Consider the following 22,503-nt stretch of genomic DNA (forward strand, 5'->3'; position numbering starts at 1 on the left):
GCCATCTTAGTGATGAAAGAGGACTTTCCCCCTTTCTTTGATAGAAGAAAGCGTCATAACCAGTAGTTGTTTTAAGGACAACTATGTCATCGACAGCAAACTGCATGTACAATAAAGATAATTTTAAAACATGTCTCTATTTCATTTTTTAATATAATTTTTATGAAATTTTCTTTTTTACAATTAATAATATTCATTTAAACAACCTTAAAATATCAATGACTTCCCTCCTTCTCTTTCCATGCTTTGTTTTGCACAACATAAATCCCTGCATATTTTACATGAATTAAACCATTCAGTATTCCATTATTACATCCATCACAACTTATTTACACTGTTGAATTTATCTTAATGCTGGCAACGTTTTCAAGTGTACACAATGCCCCCCCATATATTCAAGTGTACACAATTCCCTCCCATATATTCAATAAACATTTTCCAATCTTCTTTAAACAGCTGTCCATGGAGGCACTGGTCAATTCTGTGTCCAGGGCAGCTGTTTACCAGCTCCATCTGGTATGCAGGCTGAGACCCTACCTGTCCACGGACTGTCTTGCCAGAGTGGTGCATGATCTAGTTATCTCCCACTTGGACTACTGCACTCTACATGCGGCTTGAAGGTGACTTGGAAACTACAACTAATCCAGAATGCGGCAGCTAGACTGGTGACTGAGAGTTGCTGCCAAGACCACATAACACCAGTCTTGAAAGACCTACATTACCTCCCAGTACGTTTCTGAGCACAATTCAAAGTGTTGGTGCTGACCTTTAAAGCCCTAAATGGCCTCAGTCCAGTGTACCTGAAGGAGCATATCCACCCCAATCGTTCTGCCCAGACACTGAGGTCCAGCGCCGATGGCCTTCTGGCGGTTCCCTCACTGCGAGAAGCCAAGTTACAGGGAACCAGGCAGAGGGCCTTCTCGGTAGTGGCGCCCGTTCTGTGGAATGCCCTCCCATCAGATGTCAAAGAGATAAATAATTACCTGACATTCAGAAGACATCTTAAGGCAGCCCTGTTCAGGGAAGTTTTTAATATGTAACACTGTACTGTTTTTAACACTGATTGGGAGCTGCCCAGAGTGGCTGGGGAAACTCAGCCAGATGGGCGGGGTACAAATAATAAATTATTATTACTATTATTATTATTATTATTAAAAATCAATGGGGGGGTGACAAGAAATTTTCCACACCGTGTACCACCTGACCTTCCTACGCTTCTGGGTGGGGATCACCTTTCCCTGTGCCCCCCCCCCATTCCTCCTGGAGTTTGTGTGTTTCCCTGAGTCTGCCCACCTGCCCTTTTGTCCTAGAATCCACTAGGGACACCTACAAGGGCTAGGGTTTTCTGAGCACAATACAAACAATAATAACATAATAATTTATTATTTATACCCCGCCTATCTGGCTGGGTTTCCCCAGCCACTCTGGGAGGCTTCCAACAAAGACCAAAAATACACTAAAATGCAACTCCTGGCATTTATCCTGTGACATTCCGGTCACACAAAATCCAAGCTCTGATTAAAGATGGAGAGAGAAATTCAAAGGACATTCACTTTCCTTACTGTGCAGCAGCATGCTGTTCCAAATCACCCTGAAAGAGTGGTGATTCAGGTCCCTGATCTCTGAGAGACCCAGTACTTGCTGTCAGAAAGGAAATGGCCCCCTTCAGCTCAATTACCCCTAAAGGAGGCAACCCACTGATTTCTTCTAGCAGTGGAGGAGAGTGCAGCTAGCCATAAACCAGAGAAGCAGAGAGACAGAGTGAAAACGGGAGCCTTCAGATCCAGTCTGCAAGGTCCCAGTTTTGCAGCTTGGTCAGAGAACAGACTCACTCACACGGCATGCCACTTACATTCCTCCCTTCCTACTCACCCCTGGTGGATTTCTGGACATCCTGCTGGCTTCTAGCTGGGCTTGTCCTGGGAAAACCTCTTTATCACCAAGACCACTGAATCATCTGTTGATTTTCATCCACAAACACTCAATTTTGTGTTGTGCACTGATGAAATCCTTATCCAGGTCCCATTCAGATGGCCTTGAGTGACCTGGGTCCCCATACAGGCCACCAACTGTGGTAAGAATTCACCTCTACACCACTTTGTTCATTACCCAGGTGAGAAACTTTTGAATAAACCACAGAACCAAGGAAACTGTTTTCAAGTCCAGCATCCAGATTTATGAACACAGCGTTTCTTGTAGCTATTGTAATAGGACAGAGCTCACTCAACTCAATGTGCCAGTTGAGAAGGTCTGCCCTGAGGAACTTCAGAATAAAAGCTTATATTGCAGTTCGAGCACAGCAAACAAAGTCATAAAACATCTTCACATATGCCAGGAAAGGTTACATGTCATGAGAAGTAAAGCACACATGGCTCCATACTGGTAACTTCACCCCCACACCTTAAGAAGTAGATTCTTCATAATCACAGATATTTTATCTAGGCACATCAGCTGGTAGCAATGTTCAGCATTCTAAAGATGTTGATGTCTCATTTAATGAACTTTTATGACAACAAAAAAAGACAGCAATATTTAATAACAAGCTATCATATATTCTTTTATTGTATTGTCTCAAGTCAATGCACGTGAAATTAAATCTAATCTGGCATTATCTGGTTATATATTTATTTTGCAGCCGGGAATTAAGTGGAACTGTTGCCTAAACAGCTGAAATAGTGCCGGAATGTAATTCACAAGTTTCAACAACATGACAGCTGCATCATCAGCAGGAAGGGAGAGCATTTTGTATAGGTGCCTTGTTTAATGGTTTGAAATGCATCACACATTCGCAATAGCATCTGAGGCTCCCCTCTTTGTCGATAAAGCCTTAGGGAGCCTTCCTTTTTAACACGTTGGCATTTCTCTAAGATTCAGCGATTTACTTTCTATGTTCCTTTTGAAGGCATAAATGACGTTACAGATCTGAAATAGCAAACGGATGTTCCCTTGGTGTGTCATGCTTGAAGTGGGTTCACTATTTTCCCCATGAAAAGCATTACCCAGTCCTCTGGTGCCCACATGAAGAGAAAGAACGGCCTGTCAAATTTGAGTAGAACAGGACTTGGGGCATTGGGTCCAATCTTGTCACTTCCAAAGCTGACTGCAGCTGCCTCCGTCCCTCTTTCATTAACATCCAAAACAGCCTTGTGACAAGCCTGCACAGGAGGAAATATATAAATATATATATATATATATTGTTGGAAACCATTGCAGCCTCCAACAGAACCACAAGTGAAGAGAGAGCCACTGATTTTTAAAAGGGCGCAGTTGTTTCTGCTCTTACACTAATGCATGTATTTACATACGTGTGCATATTGGCAAATATGCACACGTATGTAAAATATGTGTGATATAACATTGTGCCACCAGATGGCGATGTGGAGTCCTGTTTTTCTCTACCTGTTTTCCCCTCTTAAATTTACAATGCTTTAAACTTCGTCACTTTTTTGATGTGTCTAGATCCAGCCTAGGAGATTTACTGATGGCAACTGAATGCACACAGACAAAACTGTGTTGCGTTAGAGAACTTTGTCTTGGCTATGGAAATTCAGCACTAAACTACTGTGGACCAAGCAGCAAATATACTGTAGCTGCTAATTTCATAAATGAATTAAAGCATACACAGCATGGCAATGTAAAATGAATTTAGAAGCAATGAAAACAGCTTTGTGGCTAGAAATGACACCTTAAAACAATATAAAACAATAATGATGAAATGAAGAAACAGACCACGATGCTCGGCACCTATCCATGCTCTGCTAACCTCCAGATTGGTCCAAAATGCAGCAGCAGGGTACTGGCTAGATTTCCATTTAATAATAAATAATAATAATAAATTTTATTTATATCCCGCCCTCCCCAGCCGAAGCCGGGCTCAGGGCGGCTAACAACAATAAAACAGTACAACAGTACAACACAACACAACACTCTAAAATCATTCATTATAAAATTAATTCAAATCAAGCCACTGGCAACCATTGGGCCAGAGCTCTGCGAAGATTGCCGAGGGAGGGAGTCAGGCTGTGCCCTGGCCAAAGGCCTGGTGGAACAGCTCTGTCTTGCAGGCCCTGCAGAAAGATGTCAAGTCCTGCAGGGCCCTAGTCTCTTGTGACAGAGTGTTCCACCAGATCGGAGCCACAGCCGAAAAAGCCCTGGCTCTAGTTGAGGCCAGCCTAACCTCTCTGTGGCCTGGGACCTTCAAGATGTTTTTATTTGAAGACCGTAAGTTTCTCTGTGGGACATACCAGGAGAGGCGGTCCCGTAGGTACGAGGGTCCTAGGCTGTATAGGGCTTTAAAGGTTAAAACCAGCACCTTAAACCTGATCCTGTACTCCACCGGGAGCCAGTGCAGCTGGTATAGCACTGGTTGAATGTGATCTCACAGTGAAGACCATGTAAGGAGTCTCGCTGCAGCATTCTGCACCCACTGGAGTTTCTGGGTCAGTCTCAAGGGCAGCCCCACGTAGAGCGAGTTACAATAATCCAGTCTGGAGGTGACTGTCGCGTGGATCACAGTGGCTAGGTCAGGGCGAGAGAGGTAAGGAGCCAACTGCTTAGCTTGGCGGAGATGGAAAAATGCTGCCCTTGTTATAACTGCTATCTGTGCCTCCATGGAGAGGGAGGTGTTGAAGATTACACCCAAACTCTTAATGGACGGTGCTGGCACTAATTGCACCCCCACAAGAGATGGGAGTTGCCCCCCCCCATCCCATATCGTCCCATCCCAGCCACAGGAACTCTGTCTTCGAAGGATTTAGCTTCAACCGGCTCCCACGTAACCATCCAGCCACAGCTTCCAAATATCTGGTCAGTGTGTCTGGGGCCGAGTCAGGATGGCCATCCATCAACAGATAGAATTTTGTGTCATCAGCATACTGATGGCAACCCAGTCCAAAACTCTGGACAAGCTGGGCGAGGGGGCGCATAAAGATGTTGAAAAGCATCAGGGAGAGTATCGCACCCTGAGGTACTCCACACACCACGGAGTGTTGCGATGATAATTCCCCCCCAAGCGCCACCCTCTGTCCCCGACCAGAGAGAAATGAGCGCAGCCATTGAAGGACTGTGCCCTGGATCCCCATGTCGGCAAGGCGGTGGTCCAGGAGTTTTTGATCGACCATGTTGAAAGCTGCTGACATATCTAGAAGAATCAGCAGCCCCGACCCGCCTCGATCCAGCTGTCTACGAAGATCATCTGTTAGGGCAACCAGAGCTGTCTCGGTCCCATGACCAGCGCGGAAGCCGGAGTGGAATGGATCCAGAGCCGATGTTTCATCCAGAAACCCACCAAGCTGTTCAGCAACCGCTCTCTCAATCACCTTACCCAGGAATGGAAGATTCGAAACCGGGCGGTAATTGGATAGATCTAAAGGATCTAATGATGTTTTCTTTAAGAGCGGGCGCACCACTGCCTCCTTCAGTTCCCCTGGGAATGTCCCCGTGCCAAGGGACAAATTGATGTGTGGGGCCCGAAACAAACTGGGAGAGCCCTAGTGTCGCCATGGAAGACACCAGGTCCAGAGCCTGTGAGGAGGGAGTGGCATCAGCATGGATGTTGAAGTCCCCCAATACCAATAGGTTAGGGAACTCCAAGGCCAAGCCAGCCACCACCTCCAGTAGGCCTGACAGGGTGGCTGCTGGTGCGCTAGGTGGCCGGTACACCAGCCAGACAGCCAAGCTCTCCTTGGAGCCCCACACTAGGCCAACACATTCAATGCCAGGGATCGATGGCGATGGGAGAGCCCTGAAAGGACAATCTTCCCGGATTAATAATGCCACCCCTCCCCCCCCCGGCCCACAGTCCGCGACTGGTGGAGGACGGAGAAATCCGGGGGCACCATCTCTTGTAAGGTAACTGTTTCCCCTTCGCACACCCAGGTCTCCGTCACACAAGCCAAGTCGTCCCCCTGCGAGATAAAGAAATCTAGCAGGGTGGCGGTTTTGTTGCCTATAGACCTGGCATTGCACAGCACCAGTGACGGAGGTGAGTAATCCTTGCTCACCCTACCCTCATCCCTCGGGATGAGGCGCAGATTGGAAGGGGTACGAGCATATCCATATCTCGATCCCCTTCGCCTATAGCATCTGCCCCCACCGCCATACCTCCCTCGCCCCTCCACGGTAGCAATCCCTAGCCTCATATTAGCCTCCATTGATGGCAACTAATGTTATTCTTTCGCAGCCTAAAACAATAAAACCTTAAAACAATAATAAAAAACCCCAGAAAACAATAAAACAATACAAATAAAAACTGCAAAAATTACAAATGCATCAAAATCAAACAAATTCCCAAGCCCACCCAAACATCCATCCCACCCCCATATATAAAAAATCTAAAGGGAAAGGAAAATTTTAAAACATGTTAAAAGGAACTGTTCACCCCTCCGGGTCCTCCTGGGCAGCAGCATCAGTGGCAACAACCGTCCTTGTGAGGCCCCACCCTGGGCCAGATAGTAAGTGGCAGGAGTAGTCCTTGTGAGGCCTGTTAGGCCCCACACTGGGCCAGGTGGTGAGTGGCAAGAGCAGGGCCCTCAGGCACTCACACAGGGGAGTCCTCCTGGGCAACAGAGCAGTCCTTTTGAGGCTTTAGGCCCTGCCCTGGGCCAGGTGGTAAGTGGAAAAAGCAGGGCCCTCAGGCACTCACACAGGGGAGTCCTCCTGGGCAGCAGAGCAGTCCTTGTGAGGTTTCAGGCCCCATCCCGGGCCAGATGGTAAGTGGCAAGAGCAGGGCCCTCAGGCATTTAGATCTTCTAAAACCCCTGTTTTAAAACAGCTGTGGTGGCTGCCATTTCTGGGCCCAATCCAAGGTGTTCATCTTAGTGTTTAAAGCCCTAAATGACTCGGGCCGCAACTGAAAGATCTTCTTATAGATGGTCTTACGTGCTGAAGACCAGCAGAAGAGGGTCCGCTTGGTAATTCTTCCACCTGAGCAGTTTGCACTGTCAGGAAAAAGCAGCAATGCGAAAGCCAGCTGCAGGTGTCTGGAATGCAAAAACAGGACGTTGATGTGTGGGACTGTACTATTGGAAAAAAGGGGCAGTCTATTCACTGTACTGAGCACCGGATGTTAGCTCAGAGTGTCATCTGACCTGTACTGGAAGTACAGGGGTGGAGTTTTTATCTCTACTGTAGGAGACTGGAGAGTGCAGACACGTTTCTCTGTACTGCTGGAATGACAGAAATAAAGCAATGTAAATAGATTTCTGTCTGTCTCTTTTCCCCTCCCTGAGGGAAGCAGGGAGGAGGGAGGAGTTTGTGTGTCCCTCTCACGCTGAGTGGGATCGCAGATAGTGACCTTGCCTGTATCCTGCCGGGAGACGCAGATGGGGAGGTCAGCCAGGATCTCAGCCGAATGCCTAGAGAAAGGCCAGTTACCTCTGACCAAGGCTGAGAATCCGACAACTGGTAGCAATGCCGGTGGTTTAGATCCATCGTGAATCTGCATGAGAGGTTGATGGATCGTCTTCATCCTCTGCACCAAGGGAGAGGAGGATAAGTCTGCGTGCAGCTGGAAGCTGGAAGCCACACAGACGGCTGGGCATCAAGACGCAGTGAAAGCCAAGCAACGGAGCCCCAAGGTATGGAAAATTTATGGCTGTAACGTGAACGCGTTAAGAGGCTGTCTTCGGTTCACAAAAGGTGTCTGCGTTTGAGAAGCCAGCACCGGGGAAAACAGCCGGAAATACCATGCATTCCTTAGATAACGATGGTATGCACAGTTGCTAAGCAACGAGAAGTCAGTGAAGTGAAGTTCAGTGGAGACTTACTGACTGGGGGCTGGAACACAGAGTGTGTTTATCTTCCTGTTTCTGTGCAAGGACAGTTTATGCAGCTTACAGTGTAGTGGTTAAGAGCGGTAGTCTCGTAATCTGGGGAACCGGGTTCGCGTCTCCGCTCCTCCACATGCAGCTGCTGGGTGACCTTGGGCCAGTCACACTTCTTTGAAGTCTCTCAGCCCCACTCACCTCACAGAGTGTTTGTTGTGGGGGAGGAAGGGAAAGGAGAATGTTAGCCGCTTTGAGACTCCTTAAAGGGAGTGAAAGGCGGGATATCAAATCCAAACTCTTCTTCTTCTTCTTCTTCATCTGCCAAGTGGAAAAAATGCAGAAAACAACTGTTGGATTTTACAGACAAGAGAGTGAAAGCTGCAGCTTGGATTCAAAATGGATGCCAAGAAGGGGGGAGGCTTACCTTACCCACCTCCCCTGACTAATGACAATTACTCATCTTGGTCTATAAAGATGAAAGCCCTGCTGCAGAATCAGAGGCTTTTTGGGGTGATTGAGAACCCCATTCCACAAGCACCAACGCCAGGTTGGAATTCACAGAATGTGAAAGCCAGGACGGCTATAATTCTGTGTGTCTCAGATCAGCAGCTTGTGCATATCCAGGGTTTAGAGAACGCACGAGAGATTTGGGAAACACTACGTAGAACACATCAGAGGGATGCTGGTTCTTCAGCGTTGCTGTATTTTGAAAAGCTGACCAATCTGAGGCTTGCGCCTGATGGAGATGTACAAGCGCATTTGACGGAGATGAAGTTCCTGCGTCAGCAGATGGCGGAGCACAATTTCCATCTACAAGAGGAGGTCTTTTGCTTCATGATTATCAACAGCCTTAATAGGACTTACAAAACTGTTGCCAGTCAGCTTGGTTCCCTACCGGCTGCGCAACTCACCGCGGAGAGAGTGTGTGCCGTGGTTCTGAATGAACACGACCGCCTTGCTGCACTGGATGTGAAGGACAGGGGGAGAGTAGCACAGGATTCTGACTCCCCCACTGCTGAAGCTACTGAGGAGCATGCTGTAGCTTTGAGCGCTGTCCGATGTTACAATTGTGGACAGACTGGGCATCTTCAGCGGAACTGTAAGAAGCCACGTCAGCAGAAAGGAGCCAAGGGGAGCTCTGCGAAGCCTGAGGCGTCAGGCAAATGTTGTACCAAGTCCCAGGTGAAACCTGCAAAGGCTTTGATGTCGAAAGGAACCACACCAGAGGTGGAGAACACGTTTGTAATTGACACTGGAGCCACGAAACACATGAGTCCACACAGAGGTCTGTTTTCGACGTTTAAGAAGCAAAGCTTCACTGTGAAGCAGGCCAACGGTCAGGAGCTGGAAGCGACTGGGGTTGGAACTGTGTATCTTGAGAGTCTGAACTTGACTATAAACAATGTGTACCTGGTTCCTGAGTTGAAGTTCAATCTGCTGAGTGTGTCGCAGATTGCAAAGAAAGGACTGAGACTGTCCTATGAGCTGCAAGATCTTCAAAGATGGAGAACTGTATCTTTCTGCCAAAGAGAAAGATGGACTATATTTGTTGACTTTTGATCAAAGTGATTACATGAAATGTAATGCATTTGATACTAACGAAATATCTCTTGCAGGTGTGACCAAGAGCGCCCGGAAGGTGGCCAGGGTCGACAGAGCATTTCAGCGGGTGTATGCTGATGTGATTGGTCCTCTAGCACCATCTAGAGGCAATGCAAGATATTATCTTGTGTGTGTGGATTGTTTCTCTCATTATGTGTGGGTATATACATTGGAGAAACCAAAAGAAGCCTTAAAAAGGTTTCAGGAGTTTTGTGACAAGGTTAAAAATATGCATGCTGCTAACATTGACTGTCTCTTCACAGATGAGAAGCCAATTTTTCTGTTACAGGATTTTCAGAAGTTCCTGGATGAGAAAGGGATTAACCACCAGGTTGCTGTTTCAGCGGAAGCGTGGAACAGGGGTGTCTGTGTAAGGGTGAACAAAGAATTGCAAAAGGGGATGAATGCGCAATTGCTTAGTTCACATTTGCCACATGAATATTGGGCGGAGTCGTTAATGTCCTATGTTCACACGTGGTTGATAAAGGTCTCAAAAGAGTTGGGAAGTTATCCTTTTGAGAAGCTGTTCCATAGAAAACCTTCTGTTGCCTATTTTAAGGTTTTTGGGTCTCAAGTGAGAACAGAAGCTCCAGGTGGAGTGAAAAATGCCAGAGGCATTTTTGTGGGATATGAAAAGGGTCTCTACAGAGTAATTTTGTCTGAATCTGGTCAGGTGATTCTCACAAAATTTCTAGAGAGTGCTCCTGAACAGGAGAAAGTAATTGTTCACACATTTCCCACAGAGGACAATTCAGATGATGATGATGATGATTTCACTGATTACAGTGGTGATGAAAACGACAGTGATAGCTCACAGAGCTCAGTTGACACAGTCATTGAGAGGAAGTCTCACATAATGGATAGACCTTCACAGGTGGAGGAAGAACCACTGTTTACTATTGGGTCTGGTTCTCCTAAGAGTCCAGAGGCTGAACCAGTGAGCAGAGAGGATCAGCACCTCATACGCAGGTCTGAGAGAAGTACAAAGGGTGTACCACCCAAGAGGTATTCAAAAGAGTTTGCTAACTTAGCTGTTGCATGTGTTGCTAATGTTAACAACTCAAAACAGGTTGAAGCTGTGTCTTAAGTCAGAGACAAAGACACAACAGAGAGTAGCAAGCCAAGGTAATGCAGATGCACTCATTCCTTGGAAGCCGGACAACCAGAGAGGTACACTGGGGAAACCAGTGGCGGGGAGTTCCAAGGGTGGAACTGAAACAACAGGGGATTGTTATGTGTATAACAACTGTTTGTTTTCTTCTCTGGATAATGTTTTGCTAGCAACGCCCATTGATGCTTTTGGGGGAGGATGTCAGGAAAAAGCAGCAATGCGAAAGCCAGTTGCAGGTGTCTGGAATGCAAAACAGGACGTTGATGTGTGGGACTGTACTATTGGAAAAAAGGGGCAGTCTATTCACTGTACTGAGCACCGGATGTTAGCTCAGAGTGTCATCTGACCTGTACTGGAAGTACAGGGGTGGAGTTTTTATCTCTACTGTAGGAGACTGGAGAGTGCAGACACGTTTCTCTGTACTGCTGGAATGACAGAAATAAAGCAATGTAAATAGATTTCTGTCTGTCTCTTTTCCCCTCCCTGACCAAGGCCGAGAACCCGAGAATTCTTCCACCTGAGCAGTTTGCACATGCAAGAATCCGAGAATTCTTCCACCTGAGCAGTTTGCACATACATGTTTGTGTGGCCTGAGAAAGGGCATTCTCTGTGGCAGCCCCTAAGATGTGGGACTACCTCCGCACAGAGGTGTGTCTGGCAACTTCATTATACATCACCCAGTGGATGCTGAAGATACACCTCTTTACCTTAGCTTAATGTTGCAAAAGCCTCATGCGCACACGCTACTCAAAATACCTGAGTCTGTTTTGACCCCGTTTATGTACGTACTGTGGAAACCATCAGGTTGCGTTTTCCAGTAATTCCCGATAGGTCAGCCTTGTTGGTGAAGACTTCAGTAATACCCATTCTGGAAAGCAAATCTTTGAGATCGTAGGATGTAGACATTAAAAGTTTTGGAAGGTGCAGGCTAATTTCGCTGGGAAACAAAAGAACGAAAACGTTAAAACGATAGGCAATACGGAGTTTTATTTTGCTAACATGTACAGACCCTCCAAGTGTCCATATTTCCCAGATTTACAGAAGCCGGCCAGGTTTCTGATTTGATCCCGGGATGTCCCACTTTTCCATAGGACGTCCCTATTTTCATCGGAGAAATGTTGGAGGGTATGGAGTTATACGACCCCTGAGCCAAGGAGATAAGTAACTGTACAACCTTTAGAAGATATCTGAAGGCAGCCCTGTATAGGGAAGGTTTTTAATGTTTAATGGGCAGTGTAGAAGCAGCAGCAACAACAACAGAACAGGACACCCTTATTTTCATCAGAGAAATGCTGGAGGGTATGCATGGAGCATTTGCAGTTTCAGATTTGCATACACTTAAAGGCAGGCATTTACAAATAGCGGGGGAGAGAAGTCAAGCAAAATGCGAGGGAGATAGTGCAAGATACAGGAAATTGAATGCAGATTTCCAAAAAATAGCAAGGCGAGACTAGAAGGCCTTCTTAAACGAGCAATGCAAAGAAATAGAGAAAAACAACAGAATGGGAAGAACCAGAGATCTGTTCAAGAACATTGGAGATATGAAAGGAACATTTCGTACAAAGATTACCATAATAAAGGACAAAAGTGGTAAGGACCTAACAGAAGCAGAAGACATCAAGAAGAGGTGGCAAGAATACACAGAGGAATTATACCAGAAAGATATGGATGTCTCGTACACCCCAGAGGATTGGAGAAGATCCAGTGGCCAGAGGATTGGAGAAGATCAGTCTACATCCCAATCCCAAAAAAGGGCAGTGCCAAAGAATGCTCCAACTACCGCACAATTGCACTCATTTCACATGCTAGCAAGGTTTTGCTTAAAATTCTACAAGGAAGGCTCAAGCAGTAGGTGGACCGAGAACTCCCAGAAGTGCAAGCTGGATTTAGAAGAGGCAGAGGAACCACAGACCAAATTGCAAACATGCACTGGATTATGGAGAAAGCTAAAGAGTTCCAGAAAGACATCTACTTCTGCTTCATTGACTATGCAAAAGCCTTTGACTGTGTCGACCACAGCAAACTATGGCAAGTTCTTAAAGAAATGGGAGTGCCTGATCACCTTATCTGTCTCCTGAGAAATCTCTATGTGGGACAAGAAGCTATAGTTAGAACTGGATATGGAACAACTGATTTATTTTTCGCCCTATAGGACGCACTTTCCCCCCTCCAAAAATGAAGGGGAAATGTGTGTGTGTCCTATGGGGCGAATGCAGGCTTTCGCTGAAGCCTGGAGAGCAAGAGGGGTCGGTGCGCACCGACCCCTCTTGCTCTCTAGGCTTCAGGAAGGTCTCCACAAGCCTTGGAAGCCCACGGAAATTCGCGTTGGGCTTCCTAGGCTTGTGGATAGCAGCCTGCATCTCGAAGCCTGGGGCATGCTGCACAGCGCGCCCCGGGCTTTGGTTCCCTGACCTGGTTTGGAGGCTGGCGGTGGGGAGAAGTGCGCTTCTCCCCACCGCCAGCCCCACAAGCTCAAGGGACAGCGGGGAGGTGCAGAGCGCCATCCCGCTATCCCCCGACCTGCTTTGGGCTTCAGGCAGATATCCGCAAGCCGTGGGAGCCCGTTGGGAAGTCGTGCCGGTCTCCCAAGGCTTGCGGTGAGCTGCCTGTTCTGGGGGCTGGGGTCGGGCCTGGGGGGAATTTTTTTTTCTTTATCCCCCCCCCCCAAAAAAAACTAGCTGCATCCTATGGGCTGGTGCACCCTATGGGGCGAAAAATACGGTAACTTATATGCAGAATTCATCATGCGAAAGGCTGGGCTGGATGAATCCCTAACTTAAATTAAGAATTCTGGAAGAAATATCAACAACCTCAGATATGCAGATGACACAGCATTGATGGCAGAAAGTGAGGAGGAATTAAAGAACCTTTTATTGAGGGTGAAAGAGGAGAGCACAAAATATGGTCTGAAGCTCAACATCAAAAAAACGAAGATCATGGCCACTGGGCCCATAATCTCCTGGCAAATAGAAGGGGAAGAAATGGAGGCAGTGAGAGATTTTACTTTCTTGGGCTCCATTATCACTGCAGATGGTGACAGCAGCCACAAAATCAAAAGACGCCTGCTTCTTGGGAGAAAAGCAATGACAAACCAAGACAGCATCTTAAAAAGCAGAGACATCACCTTGCCAACAAAGGTCCGTATAGTAAAAGCTATGGTTTTCCCAGTAGTGATGTATGGAAGTGAGAGCTAGACCATAAAGAAGGCTGATCGCCGAATAATTGATGCTTTTGAACTATGGTGCTGAAGGAGACTCTTGAGAGTCCCATGGACTGCAAGAAGATCAAACCTATCCATTCTTAAGGAAATCAGCCCTGAGTGCTCACTGGAAGGACAGATCCTGAAGCTGAGGCTCCAATACTTTGGCCACCTCATGAGAAGAGAAGACTCCCTGGAAAAGTCCCTGATGTTGGGAAAGATGGAGGGCACAAGGAGAAGGGGACGACAGAGGACAAGATGGTTGGATGGTGTTCTGGAAGCTACCAGCATGAGTTTGACCAAACTGCGGGAGGCAGTGGAAGACAGGAGTGCCTGGCGTGCTCTGGTCCATGGGGTCACGAAGAGTCGGACACGACTAAACGACTAAACAACAACAAAGGTGGGCATTTCTGTTTGTTTTCTGCTACAATAGCTCTGATTGTGGTCTGCATTTCTTTAATGATATCAAGAGTTGTTATCTATTGAGTAGAATAGGATCCAAAATGCAGCAGTCTGATTGGCCCTAGAACAATAGGATTCAGAATGTAGCACTCTGATTGGTCCCAGAACAATAGGATCCAGAATGCAGCAGTCTGATTGGTCCACAGGAGCCACCCAATCCCCCTCCATGTGGAAGTGAATCCGCAACCTGATTGGCCTGCAGGAGAATCCCGGATTTAGCCAATCAAATGGGGCCCATTGTGTAAATAATGTATATAAAGCAGACATTCTGGGAGAACTTCCATTCCTCCTCACCACAATGAGCTGAATAAAGAGCATGAAGTCCACTCTCGACTCCGAGTATATTTCAAAAGTGGAAGCAGAATGACTTCTTAAAGGATCATTGTGAGCTACTTATGAATCATATTATGTCCCTCCCCAAATCAAGCAGGGGTAAATCTGTCAAGCCCATGTTCCCCTGGAAAGGACACTCAGTTTCTTTCTCCTTGGGGTGGAGCTCCCATCTTCTCTATGCTTTAATTGACTTTTAGTCTGGGCAGGAAAGACGAATCAGGAGATGAGGGATAAATAGCTGAGGCAGTACAGTTGTACCTCAGACGTCAGTCGGATTTCGTTCCGGAAGTCCGTTCGACTTCCAAAATGTTCAGAAACCAAGGCACAGCTTCTGATTGGCTGTAGGAAGCTCCTGCAGCAATCGGAAGCTGCGGAAGTTATGTCAGAGGTTCGGGTTCCAAAGAACGTTTGCAAACCAGAACACTCACTTCCGGGTTTGCAACATTCGGGAGCCAAAACGTTCAAGTCACAAGGCATTTGGGATCCAAGGTATGACTGTGTTAGGTTAAGAGGACTCTTTGATCATTTGATGCTGCACTGAATATGGCCATTGTGGTGCCCTTTAGGCTTGGCATGCACATTGGTGGGGGGATGCTGAGATAACAGGGCAACTCTTCACTTGTCTAGTTCACAAGGGTCTTGGAGAAAGGAGGAAATATTCCTTCCAATACTTTTCTCCATGTCCTCAAACATGCACAGGAGTGGGGAGCAACCTGGTTCCTTCCAGCTTGGGGAACTTTTCTGCACAGATTATATTTTGGTTAAACTACTGTATTAGGTAGTATTAGGCGATTGGGCATATAAGACGACCCCCCAAATTGGCAGCTGCACCCAGTTTTATACACAGCAGCTTTGCTGGGCAGCTTCCTCCCAGTGCGGTGCCCGCCGCCCACTGCCGCTGCCCAGTGAACCCATACCCGGTGTATAAGACAACCCCCGACTTTTTAGAGGATTTTCTGGGATTAAAAAGTCGTCTTATACGCCGGAATCTACGGTATGTATAATTTGGTTTGCAGATCCTGCAAGGAGCCATATTCAATAAAACTTTATCATTTTCACCACAAGTGGTTTCCCAAGTCGTCTACTGGTATATCGGTAAAAGTCCTTTGCACAGATGTTCTCCTTTGTTTTAAAAGAATGCCTTCATTCCATACTCTCCTGCACAATAAATACTACAGAGGTACTTAGAAACGGCAGAGAGAGAAAGCTTACCCTTTTTGTAAAGTTGTTTTCCACCTGGCCAGAGTATTTTGCCCCAGTGCATCCTCCACTGTCTTCAGTTTCCCTTTGTCCGGCAGAACAAACCAGGCGACAGCACCTCCTCTGTAGGGAAGTTCCACTAACCAGCAAGACAGGTGTTCATCGCGGAGATAATTGAGAGTCTCGGTTTTGCGCATCATCTTGACTTTCAAAGTGGTATTTGCATCGACAAAAAAGGGTTCTTCCCAGGTAAAACGAGCTTCAAAAGGGTTCTCCCAGTTGTCTTGAGAGAAAAAGAATAGGTAACTGCATATTTGAGGATTAACCTTCAAGCATGAAAGCAATGCGTCACATCAGGCAAGTGCAGTCAAAGGAGAAAAACTACCAAGTGCAAGTCTACAGACCTTTGAAGTTTTAGAAGACAGAAAGGAAAAGACAAAAGGGGGAAAGCAGGGTCCCACGGGCCAAAATGTGGACTAAGTAGAGGGGCACTGTTTCCTTTGTAGAAGCATCCAGGGACAGGAAATTTGGTGCCCTACAGATGTTATGCCCTAGCTGGCATGGCAACGGTCAGGGATGGTGGAAGATGTAGTCCCAGGACATCTGTAGGGGCAGAGCTTTGTCACTCCTCCCTCAACCCTTGCCCTTCTTTAATATTGTAATATTTCATTGAACTTATGTATTTTGGAACTTTCAACTCTTTTATACTTTACAAACTCCCAAAAATTAGTCTGTAATATACTATTACAAAAATCAGTTCAAGACATGCAACTTTAAAGCCACCCATTTGGAAGTGATAACTTTTCCACCATTGCCTGCCAGATTATGTACTTTAGAGAGTAAATGTTCCTTTGTTTGTCATTCCTGCTATCTTCAGGTGATTAAGCAATTCAAAGCATTAAATATTTGTTACTTATATTTTTTCAACATACCTTTGAAGTAGACATAGTTCGCAAGAAACATGCTAGTGTCTTGAGCTACGTTTCTAACCATTTCGGTTATTTTCCCACGAGTTTTCTTCTTCACATAATCATTTATCTGCTTTTCAGTCACTACATTGTCTTTGAAGTCAACAGCAAAGATCTCAGAATTGTAGAAACTTTGGAGATCATTATTGTACTTCGTGGCTATTTTGAGGCCCTTAGTTAAGTAGAAGGTATTCCCTATGTTCACCTTGCCTGCTTTTTTTGAAGTGGTCAGCACCTTGAGGAGCTGTTGAAATCCTGTATGTATCTTGCTTGTGTCAATTGTCGTCAATCCAAGTCCGCTGTAGATCTGATTTTGGGTTTTAGACTTAGCACCCAGGCCAAGTGCTGAGAAAGCCATGGAGATACTCACAGGAGAGAATAAAATATTTTTGGCACCTTGACGTGAAGTTACATGTTTGGAGAATTTAAATGCAAAGTCAGCAATGCTGGAAGCTAGCTTTTCTTGAAGTGGATCTTTATCTCCATGACCATTGTGGACTTGAAGGACAACCAGTAACAAGGAGAAATGGGTGGCAAGTTTCATTGTGATTTGGGATTTGCTTAAAACAAACAAACAAACCAAACACAACACAACACAACACAACACAACACAGAATATGTTAGCACTCTCCTTTATAAACCCACTGAAAGGAATTCATTTTGATCAAACGCAAAATTCATTGGGAATGAGACACCCTTATTTGTGAGTGTGGCCCAGTTCTACAGAACTATGTAACAGAAATAATTCACTCTGCATACAGGCATGCAACCCACCATCTCCAGCAGGTTTGCGTGATCTCCTCCCTTCCCCAGCACCAGTGCAAGGCGTGCTAGTTTGGGGAGTGTCCTGTGGAGATGGTATACAGCCTCAATAGAACCTATTCCTATTCCTAACGTTACTTGCATTTAAGAATGGCAGATAGCCTCTTAAAAACAGCCACTTCAGCAAGGGAGCACAGGGCTTGAGATTAAGCCCACACACCTTCATGAGCTGTCTAGCTTACCTCCTATTGCTTTTGCCCACAATTTTGTTCTATAGTCCCCCCCCCAAAAAAAAAATGGCCAATCATAAACATTTCCACCCTTGTCCCTTGTGGATCATGAATTATGAACAAACGTTCCACAGATCCTTTTTTAACACCTAAAGTGGGTTTATTATAAAATGTTGCCTGGTACCTTGGCACTTGGTCTGTGGGGCCTGAGATGTGTGGTCTTCACTCTTGCCCATTAGAGTAGGCTCTCTTGCTGGGTTGCATTCAGTTTATAGCCCTGGCTAACTTCTACTTCCTGCTGCAGCAGGAAGGTAAGGGCAATTAGGTAAGGACACCTAACTGGTTTGAAAAACACAAAAAGTACAAAATTGCCTTGGCCGCCCAGTTGGAATAGAGACGGCAGTGGTGGGTGTGTGTGTGGGTGTGTGTGCGCGCGCGCGCACGGAGCGTGACCTTGTTGGCTCTCCCTGAGTTTGTTGAACACAGCAGCTTTCTGGATTGGCCCGGGGAGATGGTGGATGGGGTGGGAGCACTGTATTGTTGCACCACACCCAGTCTCTGAGCTTCAGCCTACAGCCCGTACTAGCTTCCACATGCTGCTGCTGGAACCAATTAGATCAAGACATGTTTATTTTTTTCGTTACAAACACATCCTGCTCTAATTGGCTGCTGCAGTGGTAGCCGGAGGTTAGCTACATGTTGTGATCCGATTGGATGCAAATGTCCACGTGGGTGCCTCCCAAATTCAAGTCCAGTGGGTTGTAGTTTACTAGTGGGATTTAGGATAGTTCAGCCCCCTGAGTACGGGCAGTTTTGTCCGTTGAGTGGGTGATGTTTGATATTTTACTATGTTTTACATATGCTGTAAGCTGCCCAGAGTGGCTGGGGAAACCCAGGCAAATTATCATTCTCTTTGGATGCCTCAGAACTCAAATACTTTACAACTGGTTTTAAAGAGAATTCATTGCTAAAATTACACTTTTGTAACTTGGTAGGGTTCAAAAGGACACACACAGGACAATGCTTTGTTTTGCTCCTGATACAGATCCTTTTGTGGGGAGTGTTTCTGCAGGATCACAAGGGTGGCCAAATATGCAGGTCTGTCCGACCATCCCTCCCATTAACAATGGCCACCCTCTGGGTAAAAGTGACAACAACTGGCCCTACTTAAAAATACCCCAAAGTATAATTGACTTGGGCAGAGTATTCTACAATCAGGTTGTTTCAGTGGCTGGCGGCAATAATGTTTTGTTTTCATCTTTGCTGTGCTGTTTACTGGGGGATGAAAGTGCCACAGTTTGATCCTCCACACCAGGGATGTCTTTAGCATATGTGCCGCCGGGGTACAAAGATCCGCCCAGCACCCCCAAATTTAGTTTAGCCCCCAAATAAACTTTTATTATGCTTATGTCAAACACCACGCTTACGCCTTATCTCTTGTTTATGAAAGAAGGGAGGAAAAAGAAAGAAACTTTTTTATTTGCTCATTTATTTTACAATGCACTTATACTCGTTGAGTCTGACAAGTGCTGCCCTTGTGAATGACAAGCGCCGCCACTGGCACAGTGCATCTTTGATAAATGAGTGCACAAAGTCGAAAGTCCTTTAGTGAAACCGTAGGTATACATTGCGGTAATGCCCAGGTATATATGTATTTGGTTTTTCTAGCATGATCAAAATTATTTATTATTTCATAACAGGTAGATAATTAAGAGCTTAGGCAGCTTCAGCAGCGGCCCTGCTCCACACTGAACCAGCATTTGTCAAGACGTGGCTTTAACCAAACTGAGGTCAGTGAGCACATAGAGATTTCCATCATTTCCTCCTGAAACACAGGAAAGCATGGATCACAGATGATCAAGCTCTTAAATATATATATATATAAAACTTCTTAAAAAATGCATGAATTATGCCAAATGTTTTAAAATGTCAAGCTGACGTTTTCTATTGTGCAGAAGCTGAGGGTCACATAAACAGCTACATCCACCTAGAATTCAATTGACCTTCCCACCATAAACTCATCCCAGTTATGCGTCCTGATCTTGCTGAGAGCATTGAAGCTGTAACATTTCCGTGTTCTGATGAATACTTATCAGATGCTCTACCCTCCATGCTTATCTCATCTTCCTATATATGTTCTGTGCCCATTTAGATTGCAAGCGTGCATACTGTGCCTCTAATGCTTGTTCTGTTTGTTCTGCTAGTTTCACTGCCCATTAGTTCCACTTTTCCCTATTCTTATGCCAGCCTATTATACCAGTATATCAACTTAGTAGAGTTCCACACGAACCTATATCCTTGATGTATCTATTTTCCCCCTTCTCCTTATTTAGTTAGGTACCTTCAGCAATGAGCAATGTTTGCCTCCTTGGCAGCCCAGTGAGGCATCTGGCCTTTTCTCCTTCTGCTGGCAGCTATGAATTATGCTTAATTTAACCTTGAGAGAGCAGAACCTAGTATTCAAATAATTTCAATCAATAGTGGGGGGCTTCAGACATGCTTCACATTCATTCCCAAAGCAACAACAACAAACATATGGTTACATGAAACATACTCAATAAACACACAAGACGTAACTGGCTGTACTTTTGAATAAATAAGGTATACTGTTCATTGACCCTGATGTTGGGAAAGATGGAGGGCACAAGGAGAAGGGGACGACACAGGACGAGATGTTGGGACAGTGTTCTTGAAGCTACCAGCATGAGTTTGACCAAACTGCGGGAGGCAGTGGAAGACAGGAGTGCCTGGTGTGCTCTGGTCCATGGGGTCACGAAGAGTTGGACACGACTAAACGACTAAACAACAACAACAACAACAACAACAACAACATTCATTGTATCAAATTGTAGATTTCAACGGAAGTCTCATAAAGTTCAACGGAAAAAGCAGAAGACCCAGTGGATCAGTTCATTCTCAAGACAGTTCATGCATAAGGTTCATACAATGAATAGTATACCTTATTTATTCAAAAGTACAGCCAGTTACATCTTGTGTGTTTATTGAATATTTATCACATCCATACCCATCTGCCTTCCAGCTTGGCCATAGCACCCAAACTGCCTTGGCTGCCCAGTTGGAAGAGAGATGGCAGTGGGAGGGGGTGCAGAGCATGACCTTGTTGGCTCTCCTTGACCTCTCTGAGGTTGTTGAACACAGTAGCTTTCTGGATTGGCCCGGGGAGATATGGGGTGGGGTGGGAGCACTGTATTGTTGCACCCCACCCAGTCTCTGAGCTTCAGCCTACAGCCCTTCCACGTTCTGCTGCTGCTGGAACCAATTAGATCAGGGCTTGTTTACTGTCGGATTTCTCAAGCCTTATCAGAGGAAACTGGCCACTCTCCAGGCACTCGGCTTGAGCTCCTTGCTGACCTCCCCGTCTGCGTCTCCCGGCAGGATACAGGCTAGGTCACTATCGGCGATCCTCCTCAAGCGTGAGTAGAACACACCACTCTTCCCTCCTCCCTGCCTCCCCCAGGGAGGGGAAAGAGACAGACAGAAATGTATTTACATGTCTTTATTTCTGTCTTTGCAGCAGTACAGAGAAACGCGTCTGTACTCATCAGACTCCAACAGCAGAGAGATAAACTCCACCCCTGTACTTCCAGTACAGGTCAGATGACACTCTGAGCTAACATCCGGTGCTCAGTACAGTGAATAGACTGTCCCTTTGTTCCCATGGTACAGTCCCAAACATCAACATCCTGCTTTGCTTTCCAGCCACCTGCAGCTCGCTCTCGCATTGCTGCTTTTCCGTAACATACTCCCCCCAAAGTATCAATGTGCGTTGCGAGCAAAGCGTGATCCAGAGAAGAAAACAAACAGTTGTTATACATATAACACTCCCCTGTTGTTTCAGTTCCACCCTTGGAACTCCCCGCCACTGGTTTCCCCAGTGTACCTCTCTGGTTGTCTGGCTTCCAAGGAATGAGTGCATCTGCATTACCTTGGCTTGCAACTCTCTGTTGTGTCTTTGTCTCTGACTTAGACACAGCTTCAACCTGTCTTGAGTTGTTAACAATAGCAACACATGCAACAGCTAAGTTAGCAAGCTTTTTTGAATACCTCTTGGGTGGTACACCCTTTGTAACTCTCTCAGACCTGCGTGTGAGGCGCTGATCCTCTCTGCTCACTGGTTCAGCCTCTGGACTCTTTGGAGAACCAGTTCCAATAGTAAACAGTGGTTCTTCCTCCACCTGTGAAGGTCTATCCATTATGTGAGACTTCCTCTCAATGACTGTGTCAACTGAGCTCTGTGAGCTATCACTGTCGTTTTCATCACCACTGTAATCAGTGAAATCATCATCATCATCATCTGAATTGTCCTCTGTGGGAAATGTGTGAACAATTACTTTCTCCTGTTCAGGAGCACTCTCTAGAAATTTTGTGAGAATCACCTGACCAGATTCAGACAAAATTACTCTTCAGAGACCCTTCTCATATCCCACAAAAATGCCTCTGGCATTCTTTACTCCACCTGGAGCTTCTGTTCTCACATGAGACCCAAAAACCTTAAAATAGGCAACAGAAGGTTTTCTATGGAACAGCTTCTCAAAAGGAGAACTTCCCAAATCTTTTGAAACCTTTCTCAACCACGTGTGACAATAAGACATTAATGACTCCGCCCAATACTCATGTGGCTACTGTGAACTAAGCAATTGCGCATTCATCCCCTTTTGCAATTCTTTGTTCACCCTTACACAGACACCCCTGTTCCATGCTTCCGCTGAAACAGCAACCTTGTGGTTGATCCCTTCCTTCTGCAAGAACTCCTGAAAATCCTGTAAAAGAAAAACTGGTTTCTCATCTGTGAAAAGACAATCAATGTTAGCATCATGCACATTCTTAACCTTGTCACAAAACTCTTTAA

General features: G+C 45.9%; 1 pseudogene across 1 annotated transcript; it reads right to left on the minus strand.

The window, feature by feature from the left end:
* Positions 1-11,256: 11,256 nt before the first annotated feature.
* On the minus strand, positions 11,257-17,185 carry LOC308597676 (alpha-1-antiproteinase 2 pseudogene; annotated as a pseudogene). Its single transcript has 3 exons — positions 16,606-17,185; positions 15,686-15,956; positions 11,257-11,416 (listed from the first exon to the last, which is right to left on the minus strand). The product of its transcript is annotated as an alpha-1-antiproteinase 2 pseudogene (transcript).
* Positions 17,186-22,503: the final 5,318 nt, after the last annotated feature.

Source organism: Podarcis bocagei (genome assembly GCF_964188305.1).
Source record: "Podarcis bocagei genome assembly, chromosome: 1".
In the NCBI taxonomy this organism is placed as follows: Eukaryota; Metazoa; Chordata; class Lepidosauria; order Squamata; family Lacertidae; genus Podarcis; species Podarcis bocagei.